We start from the raw sequence: 25,167 nt of genomic DNA on the forward strand, positions 1-25,167 counted from the left end.
AAGTCATTGCATGTGATACAATCAATTAAAAAAACAATATAAGGCCTGTTATCTATTGTGAAACCTAACAACATTTTTTTGGAAACAATTGGCCACCATTGATTTGGTGAGGCTTTAGTGCCACAGAGAGAGGGCCTCAATCACTGTGAGGAAATGGGAAACAGGAAGTTGTCAGATGAGATAACGCTTCCACAACAGAAGCAGAAGACAGATACGCCTTTAGCGAGGAGGGGGCGAAATGCTGTCGAGAGAAAGGTCATTGCTTAACACTCTGAGACAATCACCTGGGGTCTTGATATGGGATCAAATCAAATGTTACTGGTCGCATACACATATTTTGCAGATGTCATCGCAGGTGCAGTGAATTGCTTATGTTTTTAGCTCTAGCTCTAATGGTACAGTAATACCTAACAATACACACAAATCCTGACATAAAAAAGAAGGAAATATCAGAACGAGCCATGTCAGGGTGCAGAATATAAATATGTATGTATATAATGGTGTGTATAGACAGTATGGACAGTATGCCACAGACATTCAGTCGATACATTATTGAGTGAGACATTCACAAGAGACTTCTAGACACGTTGTCCCGTTTGCCAAAATTTCACTCATGCACACCATAACACATAACTCTAAATTCCGTAGAAGTATCAGACAGAGTTCATTTAACAGGATTCTAAAGATTTTTTTGACATTTTGTCATTATTCAGAGGACCTAAAAAGAGGTTTGCGGAATAAAAAGGAAATGTTCCATTCAACAACGCCACATAATTTGCACATTGCTCCTGCAGCCCTGGCCAACCACAACATCTTGGCGACAGGATGACAGAAGTGATAGTGAAGAGGAGCCAAGACCAAGTGATAGCGAGGTGGTGTGTAATAAATCACACAGTCTGACATGTCTGGCTCCAACTGCCTCCTCCACATCAGAAGCACAATGGCTTTCAGCAGTCACAGTAAGCAGTGGGACCTGAGAAATATGGAGTTTTAATGGACGAGGAACCAGAACGGCAAATGTCTTTGATGACACATTTATTTTGAATGAAGTGCAGCTCCTGTGGAGTTGAACCCCTATCAGGCCCCAGTTCACTTTCCCAACTCTTGCCTTTGGCATACACTGCTGATCCATAATTTACATACCACATACACACGTTCCATTAACATGTCATTTGATAGGCCAGAGTGTAGGCCTAGGCCACTTCGAGGGTACAATAACAACATTCTAATATAAATTCAACTTCATTTTTATGTGTATTGTTAGTTACAGTTGAAGTCGGAAGTTCATATACACTTTAGCCAAGTACATTTAAACTCAGTTTTTCACAATTCCTGACATTTAATCAGAGTAAAAATTCCATGTCCTAGGTCAGTTAGGATCACCACTTGATTTTTGAGAATTATTTATTTCAGCTTTTATTTATTTCATCACATTCCCAGTGGTTCAGAAGTTTACATACACTCAATTAGTATTTGGTAGCGTTGCCTTGAAATTGTTTACCTTGGGTCAAACATTTTGAGTAGCCTTCCACAAGCTTCCCACAATAAGTTAGGTGAATTTTGGCCCATTCCTCCTGACAGAGCTGGTGTAACTGAGTCAGGTTTATAGGCCTCCTTGCTTGCCCGCCCACGCCTTTTCAGTTCTGCCCACAAATTGTCTATGGGATTGAGGTCAGGGCGTTATGACGGCCACTCCAATACATTGACTTTGATGTCCTTAAGCCATTTTGCCACAACTTTGGAAGTATGCTTGGAGTCATTGTCCATTTGGAAGACCCATTTGTGACCAAGCTTTAACTTCCTGACTGATGTATTGAGATGTTGCATCAATATATCCACATAATTTTCCTCCTCATGATGCCATCTAATTTGTGAAGTGCACCAGTCCCTCCTGCAGCAAAGCACCCCCACAACATGATGCTGCCACCCCCGTGCTTCACAGTTGGGATGGTGTTCTTCGGCTTGCAAGCATGCCCCTTTTTCCTCCAAACATAACGATAGTCATTATGGCCAAACAGTTCTATTTTTGTTTCATCAGACCAGAGAACATTTCTCCAAAAAGTGCGATCTTTGTTCCCATGTGCAGCTGCAAACCGTAGTCTGGCTTTTTTAATGGCGGTTTTGGAGCAGTGGCTTCTTCCTTGCTGAGTGGCCTTTCCGGTTATGTCGATATAGGACTACATATTTTTGTACCCGTTTCCTCCAGCATCTTCACAAGGTCCTTTGCTGTTGTTCTATGATTGATTTGCACTTTTCGCACCAAAGTACGTTCATCTCTAGGAGACAGAAAGCGACTCCTTCCTGAGTGGTATGACGGGTGCGTGGTCCCATGGTGTTTATATTTGCGTACTATTGTTTGTACAGATGAACGTGGTACCTTCAGGCATTTGGAAATTGCTCCCAAGGATTAACCAGACTTGTGGAGGTCTACAATATTTTTTCTGAGGTCTTGGCTGATTTCTTTTGATTTTCCCATGATGTCAAGCAAAGAGACACTGAGTTTGAAGGTAGGCCTTGAAATACATCCACAGGTACACCTCCAATTGACTCAAATGATGTCAATTAGCCCATCAGAAGCTTCTAAAGCCATGACATAATTTTCTGGAATTTTCCAAGCTGTATAAAAGGCACAGTCAACTTAGTATATGTAAAGTTCTGACCCACTGGAAATGTGATACAGTGAATTATAAGTGAAATAATCTGTCTGTAAACAATTGTTGGAAAAATGACTTGTGTTATGCACAAAGTAGATGTCCTAACTGATTGCCAAAACTATAGTTTGTTAACAAGAAATTTGTGGAGTGGTTGAAAAACGAGTTTTAAAGACTTTAAAGACCTAAGTGTATGCAAACTTCCGACTTCAATTGTTGTTTGGAATTTTATGAATAATGACTAAACAATATCTACATTTAAATAGAACTATAACTAATTAAACTCTACCCTGTTTTATTATATCTGATTAATAATGTTAGTTCATAAGGAAGAGATTATGTAGCATGAACAAGGAGTAATTAAACATAATAAACACCATTCCAACTAGGTTGGAGAGGAATGTGTTGTGTGTGTTTGAAGTAAGCAAAGAGGATCATTAACCTATGTTTGAACCCACTCAGCTATAACTCTGTGGCGATTAAATAAGCCAGCGAGAGCCTCTCCAGGTTTTCCGTATCTGGAACTGTCTGCTAAGTAATGATAGATAATGGTGAGACTTCAGAAGTTAATCTTGATATAGTGTGTGTGTCAAGAGTGTGCGCTAGTGGTTTGGAATAAATATTTGAACCTGCTTTGTCTTGGTCGAGAGGAGATTCATTTTATAACCTGACGTCATATTTTATATATAAACTGTTGTACATGGTTCTATGGGCAGCGCGCTCCGAGAATAAATACTATTGTCTAATTTTGATAAGACTGGTCTCTGTCTATTTTATGCAAATTCTTAGAAACAGAGTGATTTTAATTGAATTGGTTAATGAACACATATAGAAATTATTACATTCCCATGACAACTGTACATATAGTAATGGCGCCGGAGGGGATGCCTGCCATTTTACGGGCTTCTAACCAACAGTGTTATTTTGTTAATTTTTCTACATTGTTTGTAACTCATTTTGCACATAATGTCTCTTGTAACCGAAAAAAAGTTGATGGACATCAGAACAGCGATTACTCACCTCGAACTGGACAAAGATTTTTTCTTTAATGAGTACTGTTTTGTATTTGTATTTATTATGGATCCTCATGTAGCGGGGTGCGTAATTGGCGGCAGAGAAGTCAGGCGCAGGAGAGCAGAACTGGGTAATAACCGGAGATCTATTAAGCAAAACCAATGGCACCCAGAACAACAAGATAAATAAGCACAAAAATAACCTGTCGTGCGCTCACGTGGAACGTGCACAAGCACTACAATAAACAATCCCACACAAAGACATGGGGGGAACAGAGGGTTAAATACACAACACGAAAATGAGGGAATTGAAACCAGGTGTGTGGAAAAACAAGACAAGACAAATGTAGAATGAAAAGTGGATTGACGATGACTAGAAGACCGGCGACGCCGAGCGCCACCCAAACAAGGAGAGGACCCACTTCAGCGGAAGTCGTGACACCCCATTAGCTGCTGCCAAAGCAGCAGCTACTCTTCCTGGGGTACAACAAAATTAAGGCAGTTCATACAATTTTAAAACATTACAATACATTCACAGATTTCACAACACACTATCTACATTATTAAATCATGTGTATGTATTGTGCATGTTAGTGTGTGTGTGTTCGTGTGCATGTGTCTGTGCCAATGTTTGTGTTGCTTCACAGTCCCAGCTGTTCCATAAGGAGTTCTTTTTAAATCAAATTTTTTCGCTTGCGTCAGTTACTACTTGAAGTTCCAAGTAGTCATGGCTCTATGTCGTACTGTGTGCCTCCCATAGTCTGTTCTGGACTTGGGGACTGTGAAGAGACCTCTTGTGGCATGTCTTGTGGAGTATGCATGGGTGTCAGAGCTATGTGCCAGTAGTTTAAACAGACAGCTCGGTGCATTCAACATGTCAATACCTCTCATAAATAAAAGGAGTGATGAAGTCAATCTCTCCTCCACTTTCAGCCAGAAGAGATTGACATGAATATTATTATTATTAGTTCTCTGTGTACATCCAAGGGCTAGTCGTGCTGCCCTGTTCTGAGCCAATTGCAATTTTCCTATGTCCTTTTTTGTGGCACCTGCCACACGACTGAACAGTAGTCAAGGTGCGACAAAACTAGGGCCTGCAGGACCTGCGTTGTTGATAGTGTTGTTAAGAAGGCAGAGCATCACTTTATTATAGACAGACTTCTCCCCATCTTAGCTACTACTGCGTCAATATTTTTGGACCATAACAGTTTACAATCTAGTGTTACTCCAAGCAGTTTAGTCATCTCAGCTTGCTCAATTTCCACATTATTTATTACAATATTAAGGTGAGGTTTAGGGTTTAGTGAGTGTTTAATTACAAATACAATGCTTTTAGTTTTAGAAATATTTAGGGCTAACTTATTCCTTGCCACCCACTCAAACTAACTGCAGCTCTTTATTGAGTGTTGCAGTCATTTCAGTCGCTGTAGTAGCTGACGTGTATAGTGTTGAGTCATCCGCATACATAGAAACTCTGGCTTTACTCAAAGTCAGTGGCATGTCGTTAGTAAAAATGTAAAAAATTAAGGGGCCTAAACAGCTACCCTGGGGAATTCCTGATTCTAACTGGATTATATTTGAAAGACGTCCATTAAAGAACACCCTCTGTGTTCTGTTAGACAAGTAACTCTTTATCCACATTATAGCTGGGGGTGTAAATCCATAACACATACATTTTTCCAGCAGCAGACTATGATCAATAATGTCAAAAGCTGCACTGAAGTCTAACAAGACAGCCCCCACAATCCTTTTATCATCAATTTCTCTCAGCCAATCATCAGTCATTTGTGTAAGTAAGTGCTGTGCTTGTTGAGTGTCCTTCCCTATAAGCATGGTAGAATACCTCATGATAAGCTAGACCACACTATCTACCAAGAGGGTTCTCATCTATATTATTCGTAGCCGTCTATTTACCACCACAAACTGATGCTGACACAAAGACCGCACTCAAATAGCTGTGTAAGGGCATAAGCAAACAAGAAAATGCTCATCCAGAAGCGGCACTCCTAGTGGTCGGGGACTTTAATGCAGGCAAACTTAAATCCATTTTACCTCATTTCTACCAGCATGTCACATGTGCAACCAGTGGGAAAAAAACTCTAGACCACCTTTACTCCACACACAGAGACATACAAAGCTTTCCCTCTCCCTCCATTTGGCAAATCTGACCATAATTCTATCCTCCTGATTCCTGCTTACAAGCAAAAACTAAAGCAGGAAGTACCAGTGACTTGCTTAATACGGAAGTGGTCAGATGATGCGGATGCTACGCTACAGGACTGTTTTGCTAGCACACACTGGAATATGTTCCGGGATTCATCCAATGGCATTGAGGAGTATACCACCTCAGTCATTGGCTTCATCAGTAAGTGCATCGACAACGTTGTCCCCACACGTACGTACATATCCCAACCAGAAGTCATGGATTACAGGCAACATCCGCACTGAGCTAAAGGCTGGGGCTGCTGCTTTCAAGGAGTGGGACACTAATCCGGACGCTTATAAGAAATCCTGCAAAGCCCTCAGACAAACCATCAAACAAGCAAAGCATCAATACAGGACTAAGATTGAATCCTACTACTACTCTAGCGCTCGTTGGATGTGTCAGGGCTTGAAAAATATTACATACTACAAAAGGAAACCCAGCCGCGAGCTGTCCAGTGACGCGAGCCTACCCGACGAATCTAAATGCCTTTTATGCTCGCTTCGAGACACATCAGTGTCAGTAAAAACATTATTGGATTTTTTTTTTTTAAACAACTTCACTGTCATTTTCAACCTCTCCCTAACCGAGTCTGTAATACCTACATGTTTCAAACAGACCACCATAGTCCCTGTGCCCAAGAAAGCAAAGGTAACCTGCCTAAATGATTACCGCCCTGTAGCACTCAGGTTAGTAGCCATGAAAGACTGGTCATGGCTCAAATCAACACCATCATGCCGGAAACCCTAGACCTACTCCAATTCGCATACCACCCCAACAAATCCACAGACGACGCAATCTCAATCGCACTCCACTCTGCCCTTTCCCACCTGGACAAAAGGAACACCAATGTGAGAATGCTGTTCATTGACTACAGCTTAGCATTCAACATCATAGTTCCCACAAAAATCATCTTAGGATCCTGGGACTAAACTCCTCCCTCTCCAACTGGATCCTGGACTTCCTGACAGGCCACCCCCAGGTGATAAGGGTTGGCAACAACACCTGCCACGCTGATCCTCAACACTGGGGCCCCTCAGGGGTGCATGCTTAGTCCCCCTCCTGTACTCCCTATTCACCCACAACTGTGTGGCCAAACACGACTCCAACACCATCATTAAGTTTGCTGACGGCACAACAGTGGTAGGCCTGATCAACGACAACGATGAGACAGCCTATAAGGAGGAGGTCAGAGACCTGGCGGTGTGGTGCCAGGACAACAACCTCTCCCTCAATGTGAGCAAGACAAAGGAGCTGATTGTGGACTACTGGAAAAGAAGAAGTGCCGAACAGGCCCGCATTAACATTGACGAGGCTGAAGTGGAGCGGGTCGAGAGTTTCAAGTTCCTTGGTGTCCACATCACCAACAAACTATCATGGTCCAAACACACCAAGACAGTTGTGAAGAGGGCACGACAACACCTTTTCCAGGAGACTGAAAAGATTTGACATGGGTCCCCAGATCCTCAAACAGTTCTACAGCTGTACCATCGAGAGTATCCTGATCAGTTGCATCACTGCCTGGTATGGCAACTGCTCTGCATTTGACCATAAGTCGCTGCAGAGAGTAGTGCATAAGACCCAGTACATCACTGGGGCCAAGCTCTCTGACATCCAGGAACCATATAGACCAAAAGGCTTCTTAACAGCTTCTACCTCCAAGCTATAAGACTGCTGAACAATTCATCAAATGGCCACCCGGACTATTTAAATTAACACCCCCCCCCCATTGTTTTTACACTGCTGCTATTCGCTGTTTATTATCTATGCATAGTCACTTTACAAATTACCTAGACTAACCTGTATCCACGCACATTGACTTAGTACCGGTACCACCTGTATATTTTCTTGTTATTGTTATGTAATTTTCTTGTGTTACTTTGATTATTTTTATAATTTTTTTTACTTTTGTTAATTTAGTAAATAATATTTTACCCTATTTCTTAAACTGCATTGTTGGTTATGGGCTTGTAAGTTAGAATTTCACGGTAAAGTCTACACCTGTTGTATTCGGCGCATGTGACAAATAAAATTTGATTCGTACAAAAATCAAATCAAATCAAATCAAATTTTATTTGTCACATACACATGGTTAGCAGATGTTAATGCGAGTGTAGCGAAATGCTTGTGCTTCTAGTTCCGACAATGCAGTAATAACGAGCAAGTAATCTAACTAACAATTCCAAAAAAAAAAACTGTCATACACAGTGTAAGGGGATAAAGAATATGTACATAAGGATATATGAATGAGTGATGGTACAGAGCAGCATAGGCAAGATACAGTAGATGATATCGAGTACAGTATATACATATGAGATAAGTATGTAAACCAAGTGGCATAGTTAAAGTGGCTAGTGATACATGTATTACATAAGGATGCAGTCGATGATATAGAGTACAGTATCAACGTATGCATATGAGATGAACAATGTAGGGTAAGTAACATTATATAAGGTAGCATTGTTTAAAGTGGCTAGTGATATATTTACATCATTTCCCATCAATTCCCATGATTAAAGTGGCTGGAGTAGAGTCAGTGTCATTGACAGTGTGTTGGCAGTAGCCACTCAATGTTAGTGGTGGCTGTTTAACAGTCTGATGGCCTTGAGATAGAAGCTGTTTTTCAGTCTCTCGGTCCCAGCTTTGATGCACCTGTACTGACCTCGCCTTCTGGATGGCAGCGGGGTGAACAGGCAGTGGCTCGGGTGGTTGATGTCCTTGATGATCTTTATGGCCTTCCTGTAGCATCGGGTGGTGTAGGTGTCCTGGAGGGCAGGTAGTTTGCCCCCGGTGATGCGTTGTGCAGACCTCACTACCCTCTGGAGAGCCTTACGGTTGAGGGCGGTGCAGTTGCCATACCAGGCGGTGATACAGCCCGCCAGGATGCTCTCGATTGTGCATCTGTAGAAGTTTGTGAGTGCTTTTGGTGACAAGCCGAATTTCTTCAGCCTCCTGAGGTTGAAGAGGCGCTGCTGCGCCTTCCTCACGATGCTGTCTGTGTGAGTGGACCAATTCAGTTTGTCTGTGATGTGTATGCCGAGGAACTTAAAACTTGCTACCCTCTCCACTACTGTTCCATCGATGTGGATGGGGGTGTTCCCTCTGCTGTTTCCTGAAGTCCACAATCATCTCCTTAGTTTTGTTGACGTTGAGTGTGAGGTTATTTTCCTGACACCACACTCCGAGGGCCCTCACCTCCTCCCTGTAGGCCGTCTCGTCGTTGTTGGTAATCAAGCCTACCACTGTTGTGTCGTCCGCAAACTTGATGATTGAGTTGGAGGCGTGCATGGCCACGCAGTCGTGGGTGAACAGGGAGTACAGGAGAGGGCTCAGAACGCACCCTTGTGGGGCCCCAGTGTTGACGATCAGCGGGGAGGAGATGTTGTTGCCTACCCTCACCACCTGGGGGCGGCCCGTCAGGAAGTCCAGTACCCAGTTGCACAGGGCGGGGTCGAGACCCAGGGTCTCGAGCTTGATGACGAGCTTGGAGGGTACTATGGTGTTGAATGCCGAGCTGTAGTCGATGAACAGCATTCTCACATAGGTATTCCTCTTGTCCAGATGGGTTAGGGCAGTGTGCAGTGTGGTTGAGATTGCATCGTCTGTGGACCTATTTGGGCGGTAAGCAAATTGGAGTGGGTCAAGGGTGTCAGGTAGGGTGGAGGTGATATGGTCCTTGACTAGTCTCTCAAAGCACTTCATGATGACGGATGTGAGTGCTACGGGGCGGTAGTCGTTTAGCTCAGTTACCTTAGCTTTCTTGGGAACAGGAACAATGGTGGCCCTCTTGAAGCATGTGGGAACAGCAGACTGGTATAGGGATTGATTGAATATGTCCGTAAACACACCGGCCAGCTGGTCTGCGCATGCTCTGAGGGCGCGGCTGGGGATGCCGTCTGGGCCTGCAGCCTTGCGAGGGTTAACACGTTTAAATGTCTTACTCACTTCGGCTGCAGTGAAGGAGAGACCGCATGTTTCCGTTGCAGGCCGTGTCAGTGGCACTGTATTGTCCTCAAAGCGGGCAAAAAGTTATTTAGTCTGCCTGGGAGCAAGACATCCTGGTCCGTGACTGGGCTGGGTTTCTTCCTGTAGTCCGTGATTGACTGTAGACCCTGCCACATGCCTCTTGTGTCTGAGCCGTTGAATTGAGATTCTCTGTATGTCTCTGTACTGGCGCTTAGCTTGTTTGATAGCCTTGCGGAGGGAATAGCTGCACTGTTTGTATTCAGCCAGGTTACCAGACACCTTGCCCTGATTAAAAGCAGTGGTTCGTGCCTTCAGTTTCACACGAATGCTGCCATCAATCCACGGTTTCTGGTTAGGGAATGTTTTAATCGTTGCTATGGGAACGACATCTTCAACGCACGTTCTAATGAACTCGCACACCGAATCAGCGTATTCGTCAATGTTGTTGTCTGACGCAATACGAAACATCTCCCAGTCCACGTGATGGAAGCAGTCTTGGAGTGTGGAGTCAGCTTGGTCGGACCAGCGTTGGACAGACCTCAGCGTGGGAGCTTCTTGTTTTAGTTTCTGTCTGTAGGCAGGGATCAACAAAATGGAGTCGTGGTCAGCTTTTCCGAAAGGGGGCGGGGCAGGGCCTTATATGCGTTGCGGAAGTTAGAGTAACAATGATCCAGGGTCTTTCCACCCCTGGTTGCGCAATCGATATGCTGATAAAATTTAGGGAGTCTTGTTTTCAGATTAGCCTTGTTAAAATCCCCAGCTACAATGAATGCAGCCTCCGGATAAATCGTTTCCAGTTTGCAGAGAGTTAAATAAAGTTCGTTCAGAGCCATCGATGTGTCTGCTTGGGGGGGGGATATATACGGCTGTGATTATAATCGAAGAGAATTCTCTTGGTAGATAATGCGGTCTACATTTGATTGTGAGGAATTCTAAATCAGGTGAACAGAAGGATTTGAGTTCCTGTATGTTTCAAAACATTAGTAACACCTGTTCTTTCCATGACAGATTGACCCTGTGAATCCAGGTGAATCCATTATTGAAGTCACTTGCTAAATCCACTTCAATCAGTGTAGATCAGTGGTTCCCAAACTTTTTATAGTCCCGTACCCCTTCAAACATTCAACCTCCAGCTGCGTACCCCCTCTAGCACCAGGGTCAGCGCACTCTCAAATGTTTTTTTGCCATCATTGTAAGCCTGCCACACACACTATATGATACATTTATTAAACATAAGAATGAGTGTGAGGTTTTGTCACAACCCAGCTCGTGGAAAGTGACAAAGAGCTCTTATAGGACAAGGGCACAAATAATAAGATAATACAATAATTCTGCTCTTTACTTAGCCATCTTACATATAAAACCTTATTTGTTCATAAAAAATTGTGAATAACTCAGGTTAATGAGAAGGGTGTGCTTGAAAGGATGCACATACAGTGGGGAGAACAAGTATTTGATACACTGCCGATTTTGCGGGTTTTCCTACTTACAAAGCATGTAGAGTTCTGTAATTTTTATCATAAGTACACTTCAACTGTGAGACGGAATCTAAAACAAAAATCCAGAGAATCACATTGTATTATTTTTAAGTAATTAATTTGCATTTTATTGCATGACATAAGTATTTGATACATCAGAAAAGCAAAATTAATATTTGGTACAGAAACCTTTGTTTGCAATTACAGAGATCATACGTTTCCTGTAGTTCTTGACCAGGTTTGCACACACTGCAGCAGGAATTTTGGCCCAGTCCTCCATACAGACCTTCTCCAGATGCTTCAGGTTTCGGGGCTGTCGCTGGGCAATACGGACTTTCAGCTCCCTCCAAAGATTTTCTATTGGGTTCAGGTCTGGAGACTGGCTAGGCCACTCCAAGACCTTGAGATGCTTCTTACGGAGCCACTCCTTCGTTGCCCTGGCTGTGTGTTTTGTGTCGTTGTCATGCTGGAAGACCCAGCCACGACCCATCTTCAATGCTCTTACTGAGGGAAGGAGGTTGTTGGCCAAGATCTCGCGATACATGGCCCCATCCATCCTCCCCACAAAACGGTGCAGTCGTCCTCTCCCCTTTGCAGAAAAGCATCCCCAAAGAATGATGTTTCCACCTCCATGCTTCACGGTTGGGATGGTGTTCTTGGGGTTGTACTCATCCTTCTTCTTCCTCCAAACACGGCGAGTGGAGTTTAGACCAAAAAGCTCTATTTTTGTCTCATCAGACCACACGACATTCTTCCATTCCTCCTCTGGATCATTCAGATGGTCATTGGCAAACGTCAGACGGGCCTGGACATGTGCTGGCTTGAGCAGGGGGACCTTGCGTGCACTGCAGGATTTTAATCCATGATGGCGTAGTGTGTTACTAATGGTTTTCTTTGAGACTGTGGTCCCAGCTCTCTTCAGGTCATTGACCAGGTTCTGCTTGACCAGATTCTGGGCTGATCCCTCACCTTCCTCATGATCATTGATGCCCCACGAGGTGATATCCTGCATGGAGCCCCAGACCGAGGGTGATTGACCGTCATCTTGAACGTTTTCCATTTTCTAATAATTGCGCCAACAGCTGTTCCCTTCTCACCAAGCTGCTTGCCTATTGTCCTGTAGCCCATCCTAGCCTTGTGCAGGTCTACAATTTTATCCCTGATGTCCTTACACAGCTCTCTGGTCTTGGCCATTGTGGAGAGTTTGGAGTCTGTTTGATTGAGTGTGTGGACAGGTGTCTTTTATTCAGGTAATGAGTTCAAACATGTGCAGTTAATACAGGTAATGAGTGGAGAACAGGAAGGCTTATTAAAGAAAAACTAACAGGTCTGTGAGAGCCGGAATTCTTACTGGTTGGTAGGTGATCAAATACTTATGTCATGCAATAAAACGCAAATTAATTACTTCAAAATCATACAATGTGATTTTCTGGATTTTTGTTTTAGATTCCATCTCTCACAGTTGAAGTGTACCTATGATAAAAATTACAGACCTCTACATGCTTTGTAAGTAGGAAAACCTGCGAAATCGGCAGTGTATTAAATACTTGTTCTCCCCACTGTAACTGTGCAATGTTGGGTTGTATTGGAGAGAGTCTCAGTCTTAAATAATTTTCCACACACAGTCTGTGACTGTATTTAGTTTTCATGCTAGTGAGGGTCGAGAATCCACTTTCACATAGGTACGCGGTTGCAAAGGGCATCAGTGTCTTAACAGCGCGATTTTCCAAGGCAAGAAACTCTTGAGTGCAGCCCAATCCAGAAATCTGGCAGTGGCTTCTGATTCAACTCAATTTTCACAGAACAGCTTGTTGTAATTTTGATGAGGCTCTCTTGTTCAGATATTGGTAAGTGGACTGGAGGCAGGGCATGAAAAGAATAACGAATCCAGTTGTTTGTGTCGTCCATTTTGGGAAAGTACTTGTGTTATTGCGCACCCAGCTCACTCGGGTGCTTCGCTATATCACAATTGACATTGTCCGTAAGTTTGAATTCATTTGCACACAAAAAAATCATACAATGATGGAAAGACCTGTGTGTTGTACTTGTTAATGCAGACAGAGAAGAGCTCCAACTTCTTAATCATAGCCTCAATTTTGTCCTGCACATTGACTATATTGCAGAGAGTCCCTGTAATCCTAGATTCAGATCATTCAGGCAAGAAAAAACATCACCCAGATAGGCCAGTCGTGTGAGAAACTCAACATGCAAGCTGTCAGACAGGTGAAAATGATGGTCAGTAAAGAAAACTTTAAGCTCGTCTCTCAATTCAAAAAAATGTGTCAATACTTTGCCCCTTGATGACCAGCGCACTTCTGTATGTTGTAAAAGCGTTACATGGTCGCTACCCATATCATTGCATTGTGCAGAAAATACACAAGAGTATATTAACAAAGTTAACCATTCCCTTGGCAGCAAGAGCCTCTCGGTGGATGTACCCAAGTGCAATCGGGAGCAACTGCTTGCCCGCACGTTACCACTCCACTATGACTCCCTGTCATGGCTTTTGCGCCATTAGTACAGATACCAACACATCTTGACCACCAAAGTCCATTTGATGCCACAAAGCTGCCCAGTACTTTAAAAAATATCCTCATGTTGTCCTGGTTTCCAGTGGTTTGCAGAAGAGGATGTCTTCCTTAATTGACCCCCCATAAACATAACGGACATATACCAAGAGCTGTGCCAGGCCTGCCACATCTGTTGACTCATCCAGCTGTAACGCATATAATTCACTGGCTTGTATGCGAAGCAGTAATTGTTTCAAAACATCTCCTGCCATGTCACTGATGCGTCGTGAAACAGTGTAGTTTGATGAAGATATTGTCTGTATAGTTTTTTGGGCCTTTCCCCCCAGCATTGCCCCAGCCATATCCATGGCAGCAGGAAGAATTAAATCCTCCACAATAGTATGCGGTTGCCTGTCCTAGCCACTCAGTAGCTCACCATATAAGATGCTTCTAGCCCCTTCTTATTAATGGTATCTGATGCTTTTATACGTCTTACTACTCGAAAGTCGTCTTTATTCTCGCTCAAAAAACTCCTGTGGCTTATTTTTCAAATTGTCATGTTTAGATTCGAAATATCTGCGCAAGAGTGAAGGTTTCCTGTGAGAGAGTAACGGTTAATGTGATTGGATGTTAATTATTTGACGAGGCTACCAGTATTTGACATTGTGTTGTTGTTTCGCTGAATACTAGATGGTTTAATTTTACTTTTGGCAGTGAAACGAGGCTACTCAGGTGAGAAAAAAAACTCGCCCAAATGTATAGCCCTGTTGCAAAATATAAATGTACTGTTTGAAAATGTGAAGAAATGAATAAAAAAATATGTATAAATATTTTTTTAAATGTGAATCACATTTTTATTTGGCGTACCCCCGATGGCATTGTACCTCAGTTTGGGAATACCCGTTGTAGATGAAGGGGAGGAGAGGTTAAGTTAAAGAAGGAATTTTAAGGCTTGAGAAATGGATTATGTATGTGTGCCATTCAGAGGGTGGATAGGAAAGACAAAAGACGTAGGTGCCTTTGAACGGGGTATGGTAATAGGCGCCAGGCACAATAATTTGAGCGTGTCAAGAACTGCAACGCTGCCGGGTTTTTCATGCTCAACAGTGTCCCGTGTATCAAGAATGGTCCACCACCCAAAGGACATCCAGCCAACTTCACACAACTGTTGGAAGCAATGGAGTCAACATGGGCCAGCATCCCTGTGGAACGCTTTTTAACACCTTGTATGGTCCATGCCCTGACCAATTGAAGCTGTTCTGAAGGCAAAAGGGGATGCATCTCAATATTAGGAAGGTGTTCCTAAGGTTTTGTACACTCAGTGTATACTGCCCTGTTGGAGCTAGAAACATAAGGATTTCACTGCACCTGCAAAATACATGTACACAACCAATAAAATGTTTTGAACAGCAGCGTAGGATTGGTGAATTCTTTCAACTTCTAGAGGTAAAAAATAAAAACATAGGAAAAGAAGAAAAAGCGCTGCCTGCCTTCCTGAACCAATTACAGTAATCATTTGTGACCCATAAGCATGATGGGAGTGGGACAGACAAATCAGAGACAACGGGGCACTGAACCAAAGCATAGTGACTACTGTGACAGTGACAACCCATAATCCTCCTGTTCAATGACCTGGTTCTGGGAACAGAGGAGGAAGAGAGTGAGTGAATGAGGGAGCAGAGCGAGAGATATAATGTTAGAGAGTGCTTGACTGAGTGAGTGAGTGAGTGAGTGAGTGAGTGAGTGAGTGAGTGAGTGAGTGAGTGAGTGAGTGAGTGAGTGAGTGAGTGAGTGAGTGGAGGGCACATCGGTGTCAGTAAAAGTGTTATTGGCAATTTCAACCAACCCTCCCTCTCCCATTTGTCGTCCTCCTCTTCCTGTCTTCTTGGAAGCCTTAAATGTGTGTGCCTGCTGCATCTGAACACACGTTATAAAACTAATGACAATAATGGTAATAGCAGGCCCTTTCTGGGCCATCTGTCAGTTTTTACCTCCTACTACCCCAGGGAAGGAGTTGAACAACTCACTGAGATGATTCATGGATCTAATTTCACCCAACACAACCCAGGGAAGAGTGCGCTTGAGATACCCTTTAATGAAATGGCAAATAAATGGCATGTTTATTTTTTACTGTCGAAGCAGAAAGCACCTTTATATTAAGTTGTTTTAAACACAGAAGAAAGTGATAGAAAACTTTCCACAGTCAAAAGTTGCATGCTAATACCATGGCTACTAAGACTTACTGAAAGATTTCATGATAAAGCAGAGAGATTAAATCGATGTAGGGCTACAGCAGGTAGTAACAGCCCATAGACCGACCATACTTGTCAATGGGTCCCCGCCCAACCCTTTCATCCCCTTATCCACACAGAACTCTGGGATAGAGGAGAACGTTCCCATGTGGCATCACATGACCACTGACGATTACCGTGGGGTGACATAGGAGGAGGACAACAAGGGAGAAGGGCCCGTCTGACTGCCTTTCCCAGCATCCCCAGGGAGGGCCAAACAGAGGGTCAGGACTCAGGAGCCATTTGCAAACTGGGGACACTGTGAAGGGGGAAGGGTGTGGTAGCAGCTGTCTGGAACAAGCAGACGTAAAGGAGAAGATGGGGTCAGGTTTTTTAACATGCCTCCTCCTCCATCAGTATTTAACTCTGATCATCCCATGGATGAACAGACCATTGGCCTTGTGGGAGACAGAGACCCAGAGGTTATGGGGGTTTCAATGGAGATAGAAATAAACATTTAAATAACTGACACCACTCAACTTCATTAGTATGCAATAACAGTGCAATTACTAAAGTACTATATAGCAATGTAATAACAGTGTAATTACTAAAGTAGTATATAGCAATGTAATAACGGTGTAATTACTAAAGCACTATATAGCAATGTAATAACGGTGTAATTACTAAAGCACTATATAGCAATGTAATACTAAAGCACTATATAGCAATGTAATAACAATGTAATACTAAAGTACTCTATAGCAATGTAATAACAATGTAATTACTAAAGCACTATATAGCAATGTAATAACAATGTAATACTAAAGTACTCTATAGCAATGTAATAACAATGTAATTACTAAAGCACTATATAGCAATGTAATAACAATGTAATTACTAAAGCACTATATAGCAATGTAATAACGGTGTAATTACTAAAGTACTATATAGCAATGTAATAACAATGTAATTACTAAAGCACTATATAGCAATGTAATAACAATGTAATTACTAAAGCACTATATAGCAATGTAATAACAATGTAATTACTAAAGCACTATATAGCAATGTAATAATCACTGATCATAATCTTGATGTGATTGGCCTGACTGAAACATGGCTTAAGCCTGATGAATTTACTGTATTAAATGAGGTCTCACCTCCTGGCTACACTAGTGACCATATCCCCCGTGCATCCCGCAAAGGCGGAGGTGTTGCTAACATTTACGATAGCAAATTTCAATTTACAAAAAAAAAAAAGACGTTTTCGTCTTTTGAGCTTCTAGTCATGAAATCTATGCAGCCTACTCAATCACTTTTTATAGCTACTGTTTACAGGCCTCCTGGGCCATATACAGCGGTCCTCACTGAGTTCCCTGAATTCCTATCGGACCTTGTAGTCATAGCAGATAATATTCTAATCTTTGGTGACTTTAATATTCACATGGAAAAGTCCACAGACCCACTCCAAAAGGCTTTCGGAGCCATCATCGACTCAGTGGGTTTTGTCCAACATGTCTCTGGACCCACTCACTGTCACAGTCATACGCTGGACCTAGTTTTGTCCCATGGAATAAATGTTGTGGATCTTAATGTTTTTCCTCATAATCCTGGACTATCGGACCACCATTTTATTACGTTTGCAATTGCAACAAATAATCTGCTCAGACCCCAACCAAGGAACATCAAAAGTTGTGCTATAAATTCACAGACAACACAAAGATTCCTTGATGTCCTTCCAGATTCCCTCTGTCTACCCAAGGACGCCAGAGGACAAAAATCAGTTAACCACCTAACTGAGGAACTCAATTTAACCTTGCGCAATACCCTAGATGCAGCTGCACCCCTAAAAACTAAAATCATTTCTCATAAGAAACTAGCTCCCTGGTACACAGAAAATACCCGAGCTCTGAAGCAAGCTTCCAGAAAATTGGAACGGAAATGGCGCCACACCAAACTGGAAGTCTTCCGACTAGCTTGGAAAGACAGTACCGTGCAGTACCGAAGAGCCCTTACTGCTGCTCGATCATCCTATTTTTCTAACTTAATTGAGGAAAATAAGAACAATCCGAAATTCCTTTTTGATACTGTCGCAAAGCTAACTAAAAAGCAGCATTCCCCAAGAGAGGATGACTTTCACTTTAGCAGTGATAAATTCATGAACTTCTTTGAGGAAAAGATTATGATTATTAGAAAGCAAATTACGGACTCCTCTTTAAATCTGCGTATTCCTTCAAAGCTCAGTTGTCCTGAGTCTGCACAACTCTCCCAGGACCTAGGATCAAGCGAGACGCTCAATTGTTTTAGTACTATATCTCTTGACACAATGATGAAAATAATCATGGCATCTAAACCTTCAAGCTGCATACTGGACCCTATTCCAACTAAACTACTGAAAGAGCTGCTACCTGTGCTTGGCCCTCCTATGTTGAACATAATAAACGGCTCTCTATCCACCGGATGTGTACCAAATTACTAAAAGTGGCAGTAATAAAGCCTCTCTTGAAAAAGCCAAACCTAGACCCAGAAAATATAAAAAACTATCGGCCTATATCGAATCTTCCATTCCTCTCAAAATTTTTAGAAAAGGCTGTTGCGCAGCAACTTACATCTTCCTGAAGACAAACAATGTATACGAAATGCTTCAGTCTGGTTTTAGACCCCATCATAGCACTGAGACGGCACTTGTGAAGGTGGTAAATGACATTTTAATGGCATCGGACCGAGGCTCTGCATCTGTCCTCGTGCTCCTAGACCTTAGTGCTGTTTTTGATACCATCGATCACCACATTCTTTTGGAGAGATTGGAAACCCAAATTGGTCTACACAGATAAGTTCTGGCCTGGTTTAGATCTTATCTGTCGGAAAGATATCAGTTTGTCTCTGTGAATGGTTTGTCCTCTGACAAATCAACTGTAAATTTTGGTGTTCCTCAAGGTTCCGTTTTAGGACCACTATTGTTTTCACTATATATTTTACCTCTTGGGGATGTTATTCGAAAACAAAATGTTAACTTTCACTGCTATGCGGATGACACACAGCTGTACATTTCAATGAAACATGGTGAAGCCCCAAAATTGCCCTTGCTAAGAAGCATGTGTTTCAGACATAAGGAAGTGGATGGCTGTAAACTTTCTACTTTTAAACTCAGACAAAACAGAGATGCTTGTTCTAGGTCCCAAGAAACAAAGAGATCTTCTGTTGAATCTGACAATTAATCTTAATGGTTGTAGAGTCGTCTCAAATAAAACTGTAAAGGACCTCGGCGTTACTCTGGACCCTGATCTCTCTTTTGAAGAACATATCAAGACAATTTCAAGGACAGCTTTTTCCATCTACGTAACATTGCAAAAATCAGAAACATTCCGTCCAAAAATGATGCAGAAAAATGAATCCATGCTTTTGTCACTTCTAGGTTAGACTACTGCAATGCTCTACTTTCCGGCTACCTGGATAAAGCACTAAATAAACTTCAGTTAGTGCTAAATACGGCTGCTAGAATCCTGACTAGAACCAAAAAATGTGATCATATTACTCCAGTGCTAGCCTCTCTACACTGGCTTCCTGTCAAAGCAAGGGCTGATTTCAAGGTTTTACTGCTAACCTACAAAGCATTACATGGGCTTGCTCCTACCTATCTCTCTGATTTGGTCCTGCCGTACATACCTACACGTACGCTACGGTCACAAGACGCAGGCCTCCTAATTGTCCCTAGAATTTCTAAGCAAACAGCTGGAGGCAGGGCTTTCTCCTATAGAGCTCCATTTTTATGGAACGGTCTGCCTACCCATGTCAGAGACGCAAACTCGGTCTCAAACCTTTAAGTCTTTACTGAAGACTCATCTCTTCAGTGGGTCATATGATTGAGTGTAGTCTGGCCCAGGAGTGGGAAGGTGAACGGAAAGGCTCTGGAGCAACGAACCGCCCTTGCTGTCTCTGCCTGGCCGGTTCCCCTCTTTCCACTGGGATTCTCTGCCTCTAACCCTATTACAGGGGCTGAGTCACTGGCTTACTGGGGCTCTCTCATGCCGTCCCTGGAAGGGGTGCGTCACCTGAGTGGGTTGATTCACTGATGTGGTCATCCTGTCTGGGTTGGCGCCCCCTTGGGTTGTGCCATGGCAGAGATCTTTGTGGGCTATACTCAGCCTTGTCTCAGGATGGTAAGCTGGTGGTTGAAGATATCCCTCTAGTGGTGTGGGGGCTGTGCTTTGGCAAAGTGGGTGGGGTTATATCCTTCCTGTTTGGCCCTGACCGGGGGTGTCCTCGGATGGGGCCACAGTGTCTCCTGACCCCTCCTGTCTCAGCCTCCAGTATTTATGCTGCAGTAGTTTGTGTCGGGGGGCTAGGGTCAGTTTGTTATATCTGGAGTACTTCTCCTGTCGTATTTGGTGTCCTGTGTGAATCTAAGTGTGCGTTCTCTAATTCCCTCCTTCTTTCTCTCTCTCGGAGGACCTGAGCCCTAGGACCATGCCCCAGGACTACCTGACATGATGACTCCTTGCTGTCCCCAGTCCACCTGGCCGTGCTGCTGCTCCAGTTTCATCTGTTCTGCCTTATTATTATTCGACCATGCTGTTCATTTATGAACATTTGAACATCTTGGCCATGTTCTGTTAAAATCTCCACCCGGCACAGCCAGAAGAGGACTGGCCACCCCACATATGCTCTCTCTAATTCTCTCTTTCTTTCTCTCTCTCGGAGGACCTGTGCCCTAGGACCATGCCCCAGGACTACCTGACATGATGACTCCTTGCTGTCCACAGTCCATCTGACCGTGCTGCTGCTCCAGTTTCAACTGTTCTGCCTTATTATTATTCGACCGTGCTGGTCATTTATGAACATTTGAACATCTTGGCCATGTTCTGTTATAATCTCCACCCGGCACAGCCAGAAGAGGACTGGCCACCCCACATAGCCTGGTTCCTCTCTAGGTTTCTTCCTAGGTTTTGATATTTCAAACTTTTTAACAAATCAAAAACTGAAAAATTGGGCGTGCAAAATTATTCAGCCCCTTTACTTTCAGTGCAGCAAACTCTCTCCAGACGTTCAGTGAGGATCTCTGAATGATCCAATGTTGACCTAAATGACTAATGATGATAAATACAATCCACCTGTGTGTCATCAAGTCTCCGTATAAATGCACCTGCACCGTGATAGTCTCAGAGGTCCATTAAAAGCGCAGAGAGCATCATGAAGAACAAGGAACACACCAGGCAGGTCCGAGATACTGTTGTGAAGAAGTTTAAAACCGGATTTCGATACAAAAAGATTTCCCAAGCTTTAAACATCCCAAGGAGCACTGTGCAAGCGATAATATTGAAATGGAAGGAGTATCAGACCACTGCAAATCTACCAAGACCTGGCCGTTCCTCTAAACTTTCAGCTCATACAAGGAGAAGACTGATCAGAGATGCAGCCAAGAGGCCCATGATCACTCTGGATGAACTGCAGAGATCTACAGCTGAGGTGGGAGACTCTGTCCATAGGACAACAATCAGTCGTATATTGCACAAATCTGGCCTTTATGGAAGAGTGGCAAGAAGAAAGCCATTTCTTAAAGATATCCATAAAAAGTGTTGTTTAAAGTTTGCCACAAGCCACCTGGGAGACACACCAAACATGTGGAAGAAGGTGCTCTGGTCAGATGAAACCAAAATTGAACTTTTTGGCAACAATGCAAAACATTATGTTTGGCGTAAAAGCAACACAGCTCATCACCCTGACCACACCATCCCCACTGTCAAACATGGTGGTGGCAGCATCATGGTTTGGGCCTGCTTTTCTTCAGCAGGGACAGGGAAGATGGTTAAAAATGATGGGAAGATAGATGGAGCCAAATACAGGACCATTCTGGAAGAAAACCTGATGGAGTCTGCAAAAGACCTGAGACTGGGATGAAGATTTGTCTTCCAACAAGACAATGATCCAAAACATAAAGCAAAATCTACAATGGAATGGTTCAAAAATAAACATATCCAGGTGTTAGAAGGGCCAAGTCAAAGTCCAGACCTGAATCCAATCGAGAATCTGTGGAAAGAACTGAAAACTGCTGTTCACAAATGCTCTCCATCCAACCTCACTGAGCTCGAGCTGTTTTGCAAGGAGGAATGGGAAAACATTTCAGTCTCTCGATGTGCAAAACTGATAGAGACATACCCCAAGCGACTTACAGCTGTAATCGCAGCAAAAGGTGGCGCTACAAAGTATTAACTTAAGGGGGCTGAATAATTTTGCACGCCCAATTTTTCAGTTTTTGATTTGTTAAAAAAGTTTGAAATATCCAATAAATGTCGTTCCACTTCATGATTGTGTCCCACTTGTTGTTGATTCTTCGCAAAAAAATACAGTTTTATATTTTTATGTTTGAAGTCTGAAATGTTGCAAAAGGTTGCAAAGTTCAAGGGGGCCGAATACTTTCGCAAGGCACTGTAAATAAAGTTGAGACGGGGAGTGGTGTGTGGCGAAGATGAGTCTCTTTTTTTGAGTAGCCCAGGCTCAACTGTCTCCCGCCAATTCATGCGCATTCATTGTTTCCCTGTGTGAATTGTTCGCTCTTTGATTTTTTTTTAGCACTTTCCAATTATATGTCATCAGTAGTAAATGTACCGTTAATCTTCGTCATTTGGTTACATACAGTGGGGCAAAAAAGTATTTAGTCAGCCACCAATTATGCAAGTTCTCCCACTTAAAAAGATAAGAGAGGCCTGTAATTTTCATCGAGCCGCCAGAACAACTTCAATGCGACTTGGCATTGATTCTACAAGTGTCTGGAACTCTACCCTTCTTCCACAAGAAATTCCATAATTTGGTATTTTGTTGTTAGTGGTGGAAAACAGACACAGCTCCATAATCTAAATAAGTGTTCAATTGGGTTGAGATCAGGTGACTGACTGACACACTTTAAACCCCCTATGCTCCTTTGAGACCCCTCTTTCAAAGTCACTGAGATCTCTTCTTCTAGCCATGATAGCCCCCAAAAAATGGTAATCTGGGCATTGTTATACTTGACCATAAGCATGATGGGATGTTAAATGCTTAATTAAAAGCAAATACTTTCATAATACCTTGTATCACTCCTTTACCCAAGTGTTTCCTTTATTTTGGCAGTTACCTTTATATGCTTGTTTAGGATTTGAGTTTATGATATTAAAACATTCTCTAACATTTACTGCTCATGAGGACAGCTAACGTTAGTCTGCTAAATCAGTGAATGCAAACTAACGTTGGCTTAATTAAGTGGATTGTGTGAAAGGAATGGAAACTGGAGATGTAGGCATTGCAATAATTTGGCTGGCTGAAATACTGTAGTGCATATAAATAGTATGATGCAAATACGATAGCATTTAGTTAAGACAAGCAGGCACATCTCTGTTCACTAGCTAGATAACTGCGGGTAACAACAAAATATGTTTATAACTAACCCTTGTTCTATCTGTGACAAATGTGCCATGGTGCAATCCTGGGACGCTTCTGTTCTTAGGGCCTCGCTGACTCCCAATTCTACAATGAAAACATGGAAAAATCCATCAATGTTCACCTTACCCAGTGTCCTTTAGATATTCATAATCTTCGTAAACTGAGAACACTTAAAACGTTCATTCGTTGGCTGTTTTAAATCACTTAGCAAGTAAAACAAATTGGCATCTAGCTGGCGTTAGCTAATGTGGTTATTCCTGATAGCATAACTTGCTAGCTAGCTGGAAAACAACAAATGTAGCTAATGTTACTTACTAATTGAAAAGCAGACAAATGGTTTCCGAAGGGGAACTACGACGGTGATTTCTCCTGTGAATGTTTTTTTTTATTGACAAAAACAGATTGTGGGTGACTCCCTTCAGTGCCCGTGTTTTGATAGTCCGAATTATTGCAACAGAGAACTGTCCACAAAACTATCCTTATGTTGGTTGATAATAGTAGTAAACCAGAGCAATGGAGAGAAAAAATGTCTGTCAGTCTGGGGCACAGAGCCTGCATCGTGTTGTCCCAGAAACAAAGAACAACACAGCTTCCTAGCGGAGAAATGGGAGAAATACAGCAGTGAGCGCATGAGAAAGGGTAGCCTATTACTGTTATAGAGACTCACGATCAGAATTTACACTCTTGCGCTTCAGTGGAAAGCATGTATATTTGATGCATGTCTGAAGACATAATGACAGAAATGTACTGCACTTCATTATGAGACAAAAAAAACACATAGGCCTACCCTTTCCTTCAGATATCCTATATGGTCCTTTTTTAGGTCAGCAATATGTTTGACTGACCTAATTCCTCTCTTTGGTGATACCTATAATGTAGTTAGGACATTTAGCTACTGTTTAGCTACAGTAGTGGCCTTGGTAATCAAACATACTTGCTAGTTCAGCTAACCAAACCATCAGGCCTAACTTGCTATCACGAAAATTGAATTAAACAATGCCAATAATATGGGGGAACTTTTGCTTTCAAAAGTAACTAAAATATAGAACATGGCCCGAGGAGGTGTGATATATGGCCAATATACCACGTTGCGTAGTGCTTAAGAACAGCTCTTAACAGTGGTATATTGGCCATCTACCATACCCCTTCGGGCATTATTGCGTAAATATACCACGACTGTCAGCCAATCAGCATTCAGGGCTTGAACAACCAACTTTTTAAACAACATTTTATAATACTGTTTACCACGGTTATGACAAAACGTTTATTTTTATTGTCGTAATTACGTTGATAAACAGTTTATAATAGCAATAAGGCACCTCGGGGGTTTGTGATATATGGACAATATACCACGGCTAAGGGCTGTGTCCAGGCTCTCCGCGTTGCGTCAAGATTAGGAACAGCCCTTAGTCGTGGTATATTTGCCATATACCACACCTCCTCGGGCATTATTGCTTAAATCACTATCAATATCTAAGTTCAACCAATATGTAACCATAATACACAATACAGAATTATGAAAATATCTGGGGAAACTGTCAAGTGTAAATGTGTTTCTGAATGAGAAGTAAGTGACAAATGCGATGTGTTTCTTAGGACTTGAATGGTAATGAATGGATCCATTATACTGCCACATGCCAGGGCCACAACACAGGCTGCAGAAGGACAGACACACAGCAGCTGCCAGGCTGCCACATGC

The 25,167-nt window shown here is 42.6% G+C and overlaps 1 protein-coding gene across 3 annotated transcripts in view; it reads right to left on the reverse strand.

Moving 5' to 3' along the window:
- LOC112265644 (CUE domain-containing protein 1) overlaps positions 1-24,038 on the reverse strand; it is a 62,207-nt gene extending 38,169 nt beyond the window's left edge. Inside the window, exons 1-2 of one of the 3 annotated variants that reach the window (XM_024443160.2) lie at positions 23,784-24,038; positions 23,474-23,552 (exon numbers count right to left, since the gene is read on the reverse strand). The gene's annotated coding sequence lies outside the window, so the exon portion shown is untranslated. Of the gene's footprint in view, positions 1-23,473; positions 23,553-23,594; positions 23,724-23,783 lie in introns of those variants that run through there. The other 2 variants (XM_024443161.2, XM_024443162.2) reach the window with 2 other exon arrangements.
- Between the last annotated feature and the right edge of the window lie 1,129 nt (positions 24,039-25,167).

The sequence above is a fragment of the Oncorhynchus tshawytscha genome, linkage group LG13 (assembly GCF_018296145.1).
Source record: "Oncorhynchus tshawytscha isolate Ot180627B linkage group LG13, Otsh_v2.0, whole genome shotgun sequence".
NCBI lineage: Eukaryota > Metazoa > Chordata > Actinopteri > Salmoniformes > Salmonidae > Oncorhynchus > Oncorhynchus tshawytscha.